The following is a 13,657-nucleotide window of genomic DNA, read 5'->3' on the forward strand; positions in this document are numbered from 1 at the left end:
TGAGGCCTGTACAAAAGCCATTGGCATACTTGAGTTGTTTAGAAATATTTTTTTTCAAGAAATGAAGCAATTATTACAGAAAGTCATCTAGATAGTTGGGTAACAATGAATGTTACATGTCCATGGGAAAATTTCAACTTGGCTCTTATTAGAATTTATTTTCATTTAGTTCTAAAAAATCTTAAACTAACAAACAATGGCCTTTAAATTAGAGAAATAGGCTACTTTTCTGGTCTGTGCTTTTTACTAAATACCCTTATTGATCAATTTTGCAACTATTGGTTAAAAATTAGGGTGCACCCTGAGCAAAGTCCTTACATCATATACTTAGAGGAACTGAAAACCATTAACACCCCAAGAGACCAAATGTCTCTTCTGTTGGTCTACCAGTGAAGCTTTGATAGAAGAGCCTCTCCAAGTCTAGCCAATCACCTTCAACTCACAGAGTCACCAATATACACATAGAAGAGAATGATGAAACTGGAAATTTCTGGAGTCAGATATTTTTCATTCATTCAATAAATATGTGTTGATCTTACTAAATGCTAAGCATTTTCACTAAGATACTAAAAATGCCTCAGTAAACAGACAAAAATTCCAAAGGAAGAATAGGAGATGAAATCAGAGAGAAAATGGGATGGAGATTACAGACAGTATAGGGCTTTCAGATTACAGTAAAGACTTTGAGAGACATAAAAGGCTACTAGAGGGTTTTGAATACAGAAATATCATGACTAACATTTTATTTTTTTAAGTTTATTTCTAAGTAATCTCTACACCTACTGTGGGGCTCAAATTCATGACCAAGGGTCAAAGCTCTTCCAACTGAGCCAGACAGATGCCCCATGACTGACATTTAAAAGATATTATCCTGACCCTTGTATTGAGAACAGATTATAGGGGGCCAAGCAGGCTAACAAGATCAAGGCTCTTACAGTAATCCAAATGAGAGACAATAATGGCTTAGACCAGAGTTGTAATGCTGACATGGTAGGAAGTAATTAGATTCTGCATATATGTTGAAGACAGAGCCAACAGTACTTTGCTAGTGGATTGGATGTGGCTTGTAAAAGAAGAGGTTTAGAAATGGCTGACGTTACTGACCTGAGCAAATGGAAGAATGGAGTTGCGATGAAGTGCAAGGAAGAAGAGATAGGAGGAGCAGGTTTTGGGGAAAGATGATGATGCAGTATGGTATATTTCAACTTTGGGATGTCTGTTACACATCTGAGTGGAGTTAAGGCATAATTTGTTGGCATATGAGTTGGAGTTCACTGGAGAGATGGAGGCTGCAGATTTAAAACTGGGAGTCACTAGGGCGCCTAGCTGGCTCACTTGATAGAGCATGTGACTCTTGATCTTGAGGTTGTGAGTTGGAGCCCTACATTGGGTGTAGAGATTACTTAAAAATAAAATCTAAAATAAAATAAAATTGGGAGTCATCCTAGGGAAGGTATTTAGAGCCATAGCCTGAAAAGCAGATACAAGAGTTCCAAGAATTGAACTGGGCACTCCAATATGAAGACAGAACTGGCTTTGTATTTGAGCTTAGCTACTTATAAATTGTGAGACCTTCAATGCTTTATTTCACCTCTCTGAACATTTGTTTTGTTGTTGTTACTTAAACCTATAAAATAGCAATAATATGGGGCAGCCCAGGTGGCTCAGCGGTTTAGCACTACCTTCAGCCCAGGGCATGATCCTGGAGATGCAGGATCGAGTCCCATGTCAGGCACCCTGCATGGAGCCTCCTCCCTCTGCCAGTGTCTCTGCCTCTCTCTCTCTCTGTATGTCTCTATGAATAAATGAATAAAATCTTAAAAAATAAATAAATAAAATAAACATTTTCAAAAGAGATTCAAGCAAAATTAAAAATTTAGGAGGACTTCAAAAGGTAACAAGCTGAAATAAAGTTCCTGGCTAAAAGTGTAACTTATTTTTCACCACAAGAGATCTACTCTTTAATCCCTATCACCTAATTTACCCAGCTCCCCTACTCCCCTGCCCTTTGGTAACCATCAGTTTGTTCTCTATAGTTAAGAGTCTATTTCTTGGTTGGCTGGCTCAGTTGGTAGAACATGCAACTCTTGATCTTGGGGTTGTGAGTTCAAGTACAATGTTGGGTATAAGGCTTAGTTATTTAAAAAAAAAAGAGTCTAGGGGTACCTGGGTGGCTCAGTCAGTTAAGTGTCTGCCTTTGGCTCAGGTCATGATCCTGGGGTCCTCAGATTGAGCCTCTAGTTGGGCTCCCTGCTCAATGAGGAGTCTGCTTCTCCCTCTCCCTCTGCCCCTCTCTCACTCATTCTCTCTCTCTCGCTTGCTCACTCTCTCAAATAAATAAAATCTTTTTAAAAGTCTAAGTTTGTCTCTTTGCTCATTTGTTTTTTAAATTCTACTTATGAGTGAAATTATATATATTTATCTTTTACTGACTGACTTATTTTGCTTAGTATTATACTCTTTAGCTCCATTCACATTGTTGCAAATGGTAATATCTCATTCTTTTTGATGGTTGAGTAATATTCCACTGTATATCTATACCACATCTTCATTCATTCATCAGTCAATGGACACTTGGGTCCAATGGAACTGGGTTTCCATGGTTTGGCTATTGTAAATAATACAGCAATAAACATAGGAGTGAATGTATCCCTTTGAATTCATGTTTTTGTATTTTTTGGATAAATACCCAGTACTGCAATTTTTTGCTGTATTATAGGGTAGTTCTGTATTTAATGTTTTGAGGAACTTCCAAACTGTCTTCTACAGTGGCTGCACCAGTTTGCATTCCCACCAGCAGTGTACAAGTTTCCTTTTTTTTCCACATCCTCACCAACAGTTGTTATTTCTTGTGTTTTTGATTTTAGCCTTTCTGACAAGTGTGAGGTGATAATCTCTTTGTGGTTTTGATTTGCATTTCCCTGATGATGAGTGATATTGAGCATCTTTTCATATGTCTGTTGGCCATCTGTAGGTCTTCTTTGGAGAAATAAGTTATTTTTATTTAGCTGCCAAGATCTATGAAACACAATAAGAGACTCCTTTAAAACTTTGGCATTCAGTATGGCTGACTTTTATAAAAGTAAACACGTGGTTTGTAAAGTTTGAAATAAGGATGTCCTTCTTAAACAGTTTTGAATAATCATTTGGTCTGGAAATTATTTCATCCTTTATAGGACGATATCTTATGATTTTCAAAATAAATGACCCCTTATTGTCCTAGCAAAATAAAATCCATTTTGATCTTGTTTTTATAGAAATCCACCCCGAGATTATTTGGGAAACCACTTTCTGTATTAAAAACAGACATTTCTTCCTTTAATAAGCCAAAGCCAGCATTTTTTAGTGTCAGGGTGACTTCAGCATTTCTTTTCCTTTGGCCTATTGCTGAGGTGGCAAGGGTAACCATTGAGAAACAAAAAAGCAAGACATTTTATTTGTTTTTTTTTTAAAGATTATTTATTTATTTATTCACGAGAGACACACAGAGAGAGAGGCAGAGACACAGGCAGAGGGAGAAGCAGGCTCCATGCAGGGAGCCCGACGTGGGACTCTATCCTGGGACTCTAGGATCACCCCCTGGGCTGGAAGGCAGACGCTTAACCACTGAATCACCTAAGCATCCCAGCAAGACATTTTATGATGGAAAGAGCATTCTTATAAATAAGCCAAAGTTTTTCATTTGTTATATTTATTTTTCTTCCTTCATGACAAGAGACAAAAAAATTCAATCCCTAATCTACCAGTAGGCAAATAATTCTTTAAATATTGGTCATGAAAAAAAAAATATATTGGTCATAAAAGTAACATGGCCTTCACCTGGGTGGCTCCATTGGTTAAGCACCTGCCTTCAACTCAGGTTGTGATCCCAGGGCCCTGGGATCGAGCCCTGTATCGGGCTCCCTGCTCAGTGGGAAGTCTGCTTCTCCCTCTGCCTCTTCCTCTGCTCATGTTCTCTCTCTTTCTTTCATTCATGCTTTCTCTCTCTCTCGCAAATAAATAAAATCTTTAAAAAAAAAAAAAAGTAACTTGCCCTTTAAAACCAATGTTTTTTAGGGGTCCCTGGGTGGCTCAGATCATGATCTCAAGGTCCTGGGATTAAGCCAGGGAGTCTGCTTGTTCCTCTGCCCTCCCCCCCGCTTCTCTCTCTTTCTAATCAATAAAGTCTTAAAACAAAAACAAAAACCCATGTTTTCTAGAATTGAAGTCCAAAGTTAGTGTGCAATTCCCTTCTCCACTGCTAGGTGGCAATTAATGCCTTGGAGAGAAAAAAAGTGCACCCACCCCCCTTCCGGCCCAGAAAGATACGTGCATTTTCTCTTCCTTAAGGTAAGAATTCTCTTAAGGATAATATTCTCTTTCCTGTTTTGTTTTGTCCAAGTGAATTTACATTCACCTTTTCCTTTAATTGTTAAGAATAACACATACAAATCTAAAGCTGACTACTATAGCTAGGGAAAAATAGATCATATCTTTTAAATTAAAGAGGGTGGTTTCCAAAAAGAGTGTATGTTCATGAGTGATATAGAGTAGGAAGTTGCTATAATTTCCCTGCAGCATTTTTTTTCTGTTTTCAATTTTACTAAAGAAAATTTCCTGTGAAAGGAATTGTAACTGGCCCATGCCAGCTTTATGCCAAACGTAATATAATTAAATACAAAACAAAAATGAAGAAAGGAAGTAATTTTAAAGACCTAAAAGCAATTCCAGTGGGGTAAAGCTGCTTTTTCAGGTGAACTATAGGAAAAACAATAAAATAAGTCTTTATGGGAGTCACAGACTGGGAGACTATAAAAAAACAATTTTTCTTCAGACAACCTATTCAGATTTATCTATTCCTAGCAAAATTGTTTAAAGACTACACATCGTTTCTGTGTATTTATAAATCTAGGAGTCTGGTCTACATTCTTTAAAAATATGCTTACTCATGTACAATGTTTTTGTGACTTTCGTTACCAAAGACTATATGTAATGGGTGTTTGCTACATAAAATTCAAAATATCAAATCCCTACTCAAAGAAGACTCTCAGTTTGGGTCTTAAACCAAAAAGACTCTCCCCAGGCTGAACTTAATGAAGCCTAACACCAAAAAGAAAAGCTGCTTCTGGCATTCTAGGCCTTCCCTGCATCCAGATGGCCTGTCTGTAGCCTAGCCAGAACCAAACCCTTCCTGCTGCCTTTTCTGCTGGCCTTGGATGACAGCCCCAGGCTACACCAGCTTCCATACCCTTTTAACTCTTCAGTGTCCAAGGTTTTTAAGGGATGGGACTTACGGTGTGAATTGTTTGAAAGAATATATCAAATTTTAAGCTTAAAGTTTAGTTTATAAAATATTTATCCACATCACCTTCTCCCCCTTCCCCTCCCATAGGCCTTCCTCCCAGAGTAGCTCAGTCAGCCAATTGGCATCAGAAGGGCACCGTTTGGAAGGGAGTGTGTGTGGGCAGCTTGCAGGTGAGGACACGGCTGCCAAGGCAGACCATGCGGTTTGTCCTGTGCCTACACCCAATACCTGACTTGTGCCTTTCCAGAGCATTTGTATACACACAGCAGTTCTGCTGTTCAGGGTGTGGGTAACTTTAAAAAGTACTTTTAAAATAACCCGTTGACAAGACTTACGTTTAGCAAACAAGAATGCAAATATGGGAGATATAAAATGACCATGCGTGAACTTCTCTGAAGTAGTTGTGCCAGAAAAACAAATCTACTCTATGTTTTCAAAGGACCCTTGGAAATCTTACTAGTGGCAGCCATTGTTTTCATCATGGGTTTTCAAAGGTTTGTTTATATATGGGAATTTAACCAGAAGGTAATACACAAAGCAAACTTTACACTTGAAGGCAGTATTTCCCAATGGTTTTGCTTTTCTCCACATGGAGAGATGGTATTAACTGATTGGTAAGGGTGCTTCTAAGTTGGCCAGAGTGGGTATTTTTGCAAGAAAGCCTATGACTCTATCACTTTCCTTCTTATTTTTGAATCTCATTTCTTAGTTCTGTACTCACTATTATTTTATTATTATTATTATTATTATTATTATTATTATTATGCCCATTGGCAAGCTATTTCACTTTATGCAGAGTTGATTAGAGACCTGGGAAATCTAGGCCAACATAAAGTCCTGGTTTCCAGGCTAGACTACATGAACAAAGGGGGAAAAAAGGCAAAATTGCTCGCCTTCACAAAGCTCTTAAAACAAAACCAAAAAGGTTTTATTCAAAGGAACCTAGAACCGTAGAGAATGGAGTTTAAAAACAGGAACCCATGGAAGGAAGAATGAAAGGATAAAAAACTATGACAGCCCTGAGATGAAACGGAAGGATTTAAAAGAGTGAATACAAATATGTCTTGTGTACCTATTGATTTTCAGTGGTTAGCCTGGAGTGGTGGGTGTCTACTCCAAGCAATAGAACCTCTCTCAACAGCTGACGTAAAAGAGGTGCTCTGGCACCACTTCCCATTCGTGGCTTCAGAACTGAAACACTACCCTTGACCTTCTCCACCCACCTCACTGTGTTCAGGTCTTCACTCACCTGATCTCAGCTTCACCACTTACTTCTCTGCATTTGCCTGGCCCACAAATACACAAGGTTGTCTTCAGTGCCATGACCTGGTCTCCTTGCAAACAGGATGAGGAAAATTGGGACTCTCCATCCAGCCCTGTTGTCTCAGGCCACATTTGGTAACATTCTTCCCTGTTGGACCCAGGCCTCAGGATTATTCCTTCCATGAAAAAGTAAACCAGGCAGGCATTTAGAAAATATCATGTCCTCAGGAGAGCTCGGTTATCACTTACAGTTCAAAACACATTTCCAGAATATAGGCTGAGATCACCTACACGCATAAAGAGCAAAAGGCCCATTATTTCGGACATAAATGTCTTTTTCAGTTTTACACGTGTTACCTTACTAACAACTGATACCTGATGCATTATAATCGGATTTTCACAGAATGATAAAATAGTACTCCCCCTCTCCCCCCGGAAGTAAATGTTTGAAAAAAAAAATTTGTGAAAGCAAAAAAGGGAACTAACAAATCTAGGTAGACATCAATTTTCCTTCTTAGAAAACCTGAAGAAAAAAACAAATTAAAGTGGAAGATGGTTTTATAAGAAGTCATCTAATATTGGTTTCATGCTCTTTTTCTTTGAAGTGCTTTTTACTTCTGTGAAAAGAATTTGACTTCCCTTTCATTTTGAGGAGAGGGGCAAAAACTTGGGAGTATAATTCCCGTGTTCCAGTATACAAAGAAAATAGCTGGCCTAGAAATGTTATGAATTTATGAAAAACAATAGCTTTCTTTCCTAACTAAATGATTGCATTTTTCTTTACTTTTCCCTATCACCATGAGAGTATCTATGTATATATGTATGTATGTATGTATGTATGTATGTATGTAGGCGTCCTTGCATAAAACCCTTTGACCAAATTTCACAACTCTAGTCCTATGCTCATAAGAAGTCTTTATTTAGTTTCAGTCTTTCCAAATAAGCCTGCAAGTTCCTGACAGAGCAAATAGCAGTTTGGTCCTTTCTGTCCTCTGTCCCTTGAACCCCTGCTGCAACCTGGCTCAGTCTGCTCACCTTAAAAAGGTGAAAGTAGACCCTATTTCTACAGAGTATTTTTGTTTTGACGCAGGGCGGCAGGGAGCCTTGGAGAGCTCCAGGCAGGCCCAGGAAGGAGATAGATTGGCCCCCGTCCAGTTCAGCTGGCTCACAAGAAGTTCAGCTTCCTTGTCCTCTCACAGACAGTCCCTTCCGCGCTGACCTTTGACTAGCTGGCGGGGCTTCAGGCCCTGACCCTGCTGCCTCTCTGCCTGCACTCTTCCTCTTCCCCACACTGTTGGTACTTCTTGGAAAAGGGGAAAAGTCCAAGGAAAAAGGGCTGGGGAGAGGAGGAAAAGTGCAAGTCCTGCCTTTGGAGGCTCTAAGGATTTTCTCCCCGTCCTTGATACAGGATATTGTCAATTTAAAAGGATGTCAACGGATGACATGCAGAATTTGCAAAAATATGAGACAAGTTAGCATTGCCTATGCATCAGCGTCATTTACAAGCCTCAGAAGAATATGCTAGCCCTTCTGCAAATATCCCCATTGTCTTTTTTTTTTTTTAAGATTTTATTTATTGGGATCCCTGGATGGCTCAGTGGTTTTGGCGCCTGCCTTTGGCCCAGGGCATGATCCTGGAGTCCCAGGATCGAGTCCCACATCAGGTTTCCTGCATGGAGCCTACTTCTCCCTCTGCCTATGTCTTTCTCTGTGTCTCTCATGAATAAATAAATAAAATTTAAAAAATGAAGATTTTATTTATTTATTTGACAGAGGAAACACAAGCCGAAGGAGTGGCAGGCAGAGGGAGAGGTTAAAGCAGGCTCCTTGCAAAGCAGGAGCCCGACGCGGGGCTTGATCCCAGGACCCTGGGATCATGACCTGAGCTGTAGGCAGAAGTTTAAACAGCTGAGCCACCCAGGACCCCTCCCCCCATAGTCTTTTTTAAACTCCATATGTAATGGAACTTTTTTTAAATGGGTTGCCTCTTTTTTGTAATTATTATTATCAGTAGTTCCATTGTATAGAAATAGATTCCAGGGAAAATTATTGGTCATATAGACAATGATCCAATAGCTTATAGAATTCAATGTGAAAGCCTTTGAAAATGCAAATGATTTTTTTCGCATTCATTTGATTAATTTTGAAAGAGACCCAAGTAATATGTAACACCTTCTATACCATGTTTAAAATTTAAGAAAAAGTAAATAATATGGAGCAACAATTATAAAATTACCTTCATCATTATAAAAGTAAAGATTGGATGTATTTTCCTGATTTTTCTTCCTCTTTGATGACTTTAGTGCCAGTGGCTCAGTTGCATGCTTGGCATCTCTCCTCCTGCTAACTTTGTGCAAACAATGCCCTCCCTCATTTGGGGGTGTCTATTACCCTTTCATCTAGCCTGCTCTATTTACCTTCCAAAAGCTGGCATTCAGCTGAAACCAGAGGGAAAAAAATCTTTTCCCAGTTTGTTGGCGACTTGTTGAAGGCAATTGACTGCTTTTCAATAGAAAACATTTCCTTCCCCTATTGTGTCACCTCTACCCCTTAAAACACTTCATAAAGCTCTGGCTGAGCCCTCTCATGATTGCCAAAGCATGGCTTCCTTTACAAAAAAATACTTGGAAGCAACTGGTATTTTTTTTTTCTTAAAAATTTTATTTGAGAGAGAGAGCACATGCGCGTGTAGGAGGGAAGGGCAGAGGAGAGGGAGAAGCAGGCTTCCCACAGAGCAGGGAGCCAGATGGACACAGGGCTCAATACCAGGACCCAGAGATCACACAACCAGAGCTGAAGGCAGATGCTTAACTGACTGAGCCACACAGGCACCCCAACAACTGGTACTTTCTTAAAAAAAGAATCATTGATCTTTACCCATAATGTATGCACAATAAAAGGCACAGAACTGGAAGGGGCTTCCCAATTTAATCCCAGCCATGAATTTTCCAAGAGAGGGAATTGAGGCCCAGAGAAGTAAGAATATTATTCAATTTCTAATAGGAAGATTCCTTATTTTTTCTGTACCATGAATCACTTTGTTAGTCTGGTGAAGCCTATGGACTCCCTCTCAAAATAATGTTCTTAAGAGCATAAAATGAAGGGCACCTGGGAGGCTCAGTTGGTTGAATACCCAACTCTTGATTTCGTTCTGGTAGTGACCTCAGGTCATGAGATAGAGCCCTGGGTCAGGCTCCATGCTCAGTGGGGAGTCTGCTTGTAATTCTCCCTCTCACTCCTTCCCTTCTCTCTGCTCATGCTCTCGTTCTCTCCCTCTAAATAAATAAATAAATAAATAAATAAATAAATAAATAAATAAATAAATAAATAAAGTCTGTGTTGTTTTTTTTTTTTTAAGAACATAAAATGAAGTATGTGGAGTCAGACTCCTTCCTTACACCATAAACAAAAATTAACTCAAAATGGATCAAAAACCTAAATGTAGTACTAAAACAATACAATTCTTAGAAGAAAACATGAATAAACATGAGTATGACTGTAGACTAGGGAATGATTTCTTCTTTTTTAAAACAGCTATATAATCTATATAATATGGTATATAATCTATATACCATAAAATTCATCCGTTTTTAAAGTATATACAGTTTTAGTATATTTACAGAGTTGTGCAACCATTATCATGGTCTAACTTTAGGATCTGATTTATTGATTTAAAAAAAAATTTTTTAAGAGTTTTTATTTATTTATTAGAGACACACAGAGAGGGAGAGAGAAGAGAGAGAGAAAGAGAGAGAGAGAGAGAAACAGAGGGAGAAGAGCAGGCTCCATGCAGGGAGCCTGACGTGAGACTCGATCCCAGGGCTCCAGGATCACGCCCTGGGCGGAAGGCGGCGCTAAACCGCTAAGCCACCGGGGCTGCCCCCACCCAAAAAAAATTTTTTTAAATAATCTCTACATCCTCCATGGAGCTTAAACTCACAACCTTAGAGATCAAGAAGAGTCAAATGCTCTCCCAACCAAGCCAGCCAGGTGCCCCACTTATTTATTTTTAAACAATAAAGAAGATTTATTGGGTTATGTACAGAGATGACCAGTGACATGAAGGTCTAGATTTTTCTCAGTCTATGTCTTCTTTTCTTTTGCTATTTTTTAAAGGTATCTCACTTAGATTAAGTCACATATTCTATAATTCACTCATTTGAAATGTATAATTCAATAGTTATTGCCATATTCATGGAGTTGTACAATCGTTACCTAGGCAGTGGTTTCTTAGATATGACATCAAAAGCACAAGGAACAAAGAGAAAAGGTAAATGGTACTACTTCAAAATTTAAAAATTCTGTGCTGCAAATAATACCATCAAGTCAGTGAAAAGGCAACCCACAGAATGAGAGAAAATATTTCCAAATTATACATATGATAGGGGACTTGTATCCAGAATATATAAAGAACTCTTATAGCTCAATAATGAAAGGCAAATGATCCAATTCAAGAATGGGCAAGGGATTTGAATAGATATTTCTTCAAAGAAGAAATACAAATGGCCCATAAGTGTGGAGCCTGCTTTCAGGTAAACAGGCTTGAACCATGGAATGTAGTAAAGGGCCATTAGGCAACCCACGTCGGGATATCCATAGGCCTTAACTAACCAGTGGGTTACTTATGACCAGGCACAGTTAACCAAAAAAGAGAGAATTCTGGGTGTCCCCATACCTCCTCACTTCCCTCCTTTAAAAACAGCCCCCACCTACTGCTTCATTGCAGACAGCTTCTCCTCTCCTCTCCTGTCCTGCCTACCACTTCTCTGTGGTATGTTCAATAAACTTCTGTCTCCTTTGTTCTGCCTCAGGGTAATCCTTTCACTGTTCTATTGTTTTCCCACATTTGGGGGGGGCCCATTTGATCGAGAAACACCCCATTAGACACCACGATAGCCACATGAAAAAATGCTAAGCATTATTAGTCATTAGGAAATGCAAATCAAAACCGCAATGAGATACCACTTTATATGAAGCTACACAACAACAAGAGATAGGAAAGATATTGAGAAATTAGAACTCACAAACACTGCTGGTATAAAATAGTACAACCACTTTGGAAAACAGTCTGGTAATTCTTCAAAAGGTTAAACATGAAATTACCATATGACCCAACAATTCTAGGTATAAACCAATTATAAATTAAAACATCCATCTACACAAACATTTGTACATAAATGCTTAGAGCAGCATTATTCAGAATAGCTAAAAAGTTGGAACAACCTAAATCTCCATCAGTACAAATAAACAAGACATGGTCCATCCATTGCAAGGGAATATTTTTTGACAGTAGAAAGAACTGAAGTCCTGATATGTGATACAACTCAGATGAACCTTAAAAACATGACATTAAGTGAAAGAAGCCAATCTCAAAAGACCACATATTGTATGATTCCATTTATATGAAAGGTCTGGAATAGGCAAATTTATAAAGCCAGAAAATAGATTAGTGGTTGGTTGGGGCTGGGGGCTACGGGGTAGGAGAATGGAGAATGATTGCTAATGAGTATGGGTTTTGTCTTGTGGTGATAAAAAGTTCTAAACTTAGATTATAATAATGGTTGCACAGTTGTATGACTACAGTAAAGCTATTGAATTGTACATTTTAAATGGGTAAATTTTATGTTATATGAATTATATCTCAATGAAGATGTTTTTTAAAAATAGAATACATGAAAATCCAAAGGAAACCAATTCTACTGAAATGTAGTTATCAGAATACTAAAAAACAAATATGTGATCTGTAATATATGTGCTTCTTTATTAACACATTATAAGATATAGCAGCAAATCTGTAAACTACCATAATTTTGAAGTAGTGATGAATGGTTGTGATATTTTGAGATATCAGCAACAAACATAAAAGCAATAAGAAAATGTCTGGTTCTATTAGTGAAAAGGCATAAGTACTACTAACGCTCTGGTTTCTTATCTATAGTAATAATTGAAGGACTACATAGCACATTCAGGCTTACAAATGGGAAGAAGTAACAGACAGGGCTGAGGTTGGGGAGGTACTGAATGAAATACTAACTTTCAATTAGCAATGATATAATTTGTTTCCCTTCCAAATTCACTGATACCCTCAAGTCCATCTATAGACCCCTGAGGGATTCATCAAGAAAATAGGTAAGAAAGCTGTTTTAAAATCTGTGCTTCCTGACAACTCAGTACCCCATCTAACCCTACTCTTTTTTCTCTTTTAATATAGGGCAATAAGTAGAAAAGAAGGAGTTCTATTTAAACTGCTAGAGTGAGTCATTTCTAAAAAGAGAGGGACCCAAGATTTGCTGGCATGGGAGTTTCTAAAGAAAAAAGGACTTTTGGCTATGACCTTCCCCTATGACCTACACATCCCAGCCCCACTACCATACCACCATCACCAAATGATGTTACAATGCTTCTTCTCCCTTTCAGTAGAAGACATAGATTTTGAGAAATAATTGTTATTTACAGCTTCAGTGGAAGTGTGAATTTTGCAGTTTTCTTAGAGGGAATATTTTCAAGAATTTGCCTTTGAATGCCTGGCAAGGCAGGAAAGCTGTCGTCAAGAGTTTGAATCAGTGGGAAATGGTGGGGTAACCAAGCTCCAACCACTGATTTTAGATTTCACAGAAATTTAGCCACTTTTTGATTTACAGAGGAGTTTACCAAGGCATGCCAGCATTAGAGACAGCTGCTAATACACATGTGGTCACTAAGAGGTGGAATGGAGGAAAACAGTCAAGTTGTTTGCCTCCATTACATTCAGGCAACAAATATCAGATGATTGCAATATGTACACACAAACAGAGTAAATAATTTTTAAAATGAGAACAGAGGGATGCCTGGGTGGCTCAGCGGTTGAGCATCTGCCTTTGGCTCAGGGCTTGATCCCAGAGTTCCAGGATCGAGTCCCACATTGAGCTCCCTGCAGGGAGTCTGCTTCTCCTTCTGCCTGTGTCTCTGCCTCTGTCTCTGTCTCTCATGAATAAATAAATAAAATCTTAAAAAAAAAAAACTGAGAACAGAATATGTGACATTTCTGCCATTATTTGAAATCTGGGGCAAGAAAGATTTTGGGTCCTCCTGTGAACTAACTGTGCCTTCTTTCCAAATCATTTACATCAT

General features: G+C 38.6%; 1 long non-coding RNA gene across 2 annotated transcripts in view; it reads left to right on the forward strand.

Annotated features, from left to right (window-relative positions):
* Positions 1 to 13,657, forward strand: part of LOC112667668 (uncharacterized) — a 53,324-nt gene that overhangs the window by 9,056 nt on the left and 30,611 nt on the right. The window contains exon 4 of one of the 2 annotated variants that reach the window (XR_003141232.3): positions 4,245 to 4,329. The exons of the other annotated variant lie outside the window; for it this stretch is intronic. This is a non-coding gene — a long non-coding RNA (uncharacterized LOC112667668). The remainder of the gene's footprint in view (positions 1 to 4,244; positions 4,330 to 13,657) is intronic. 2 annotated transcript variants of the gene reach the window in all.

The sequence above is a fragment of the Canis lupus genome, chromosome 21 (assembly GCF_003254725.2).
Source record: "Canis lupus dingo isolate Sandy chromosome 21, ASM325472v2, whole genome shotgun sequence".
NCBI lineage: Eukaryota > Metazoa > Chordata > Mammalia > Carnivora > Canidae > Canis > Canis lupus.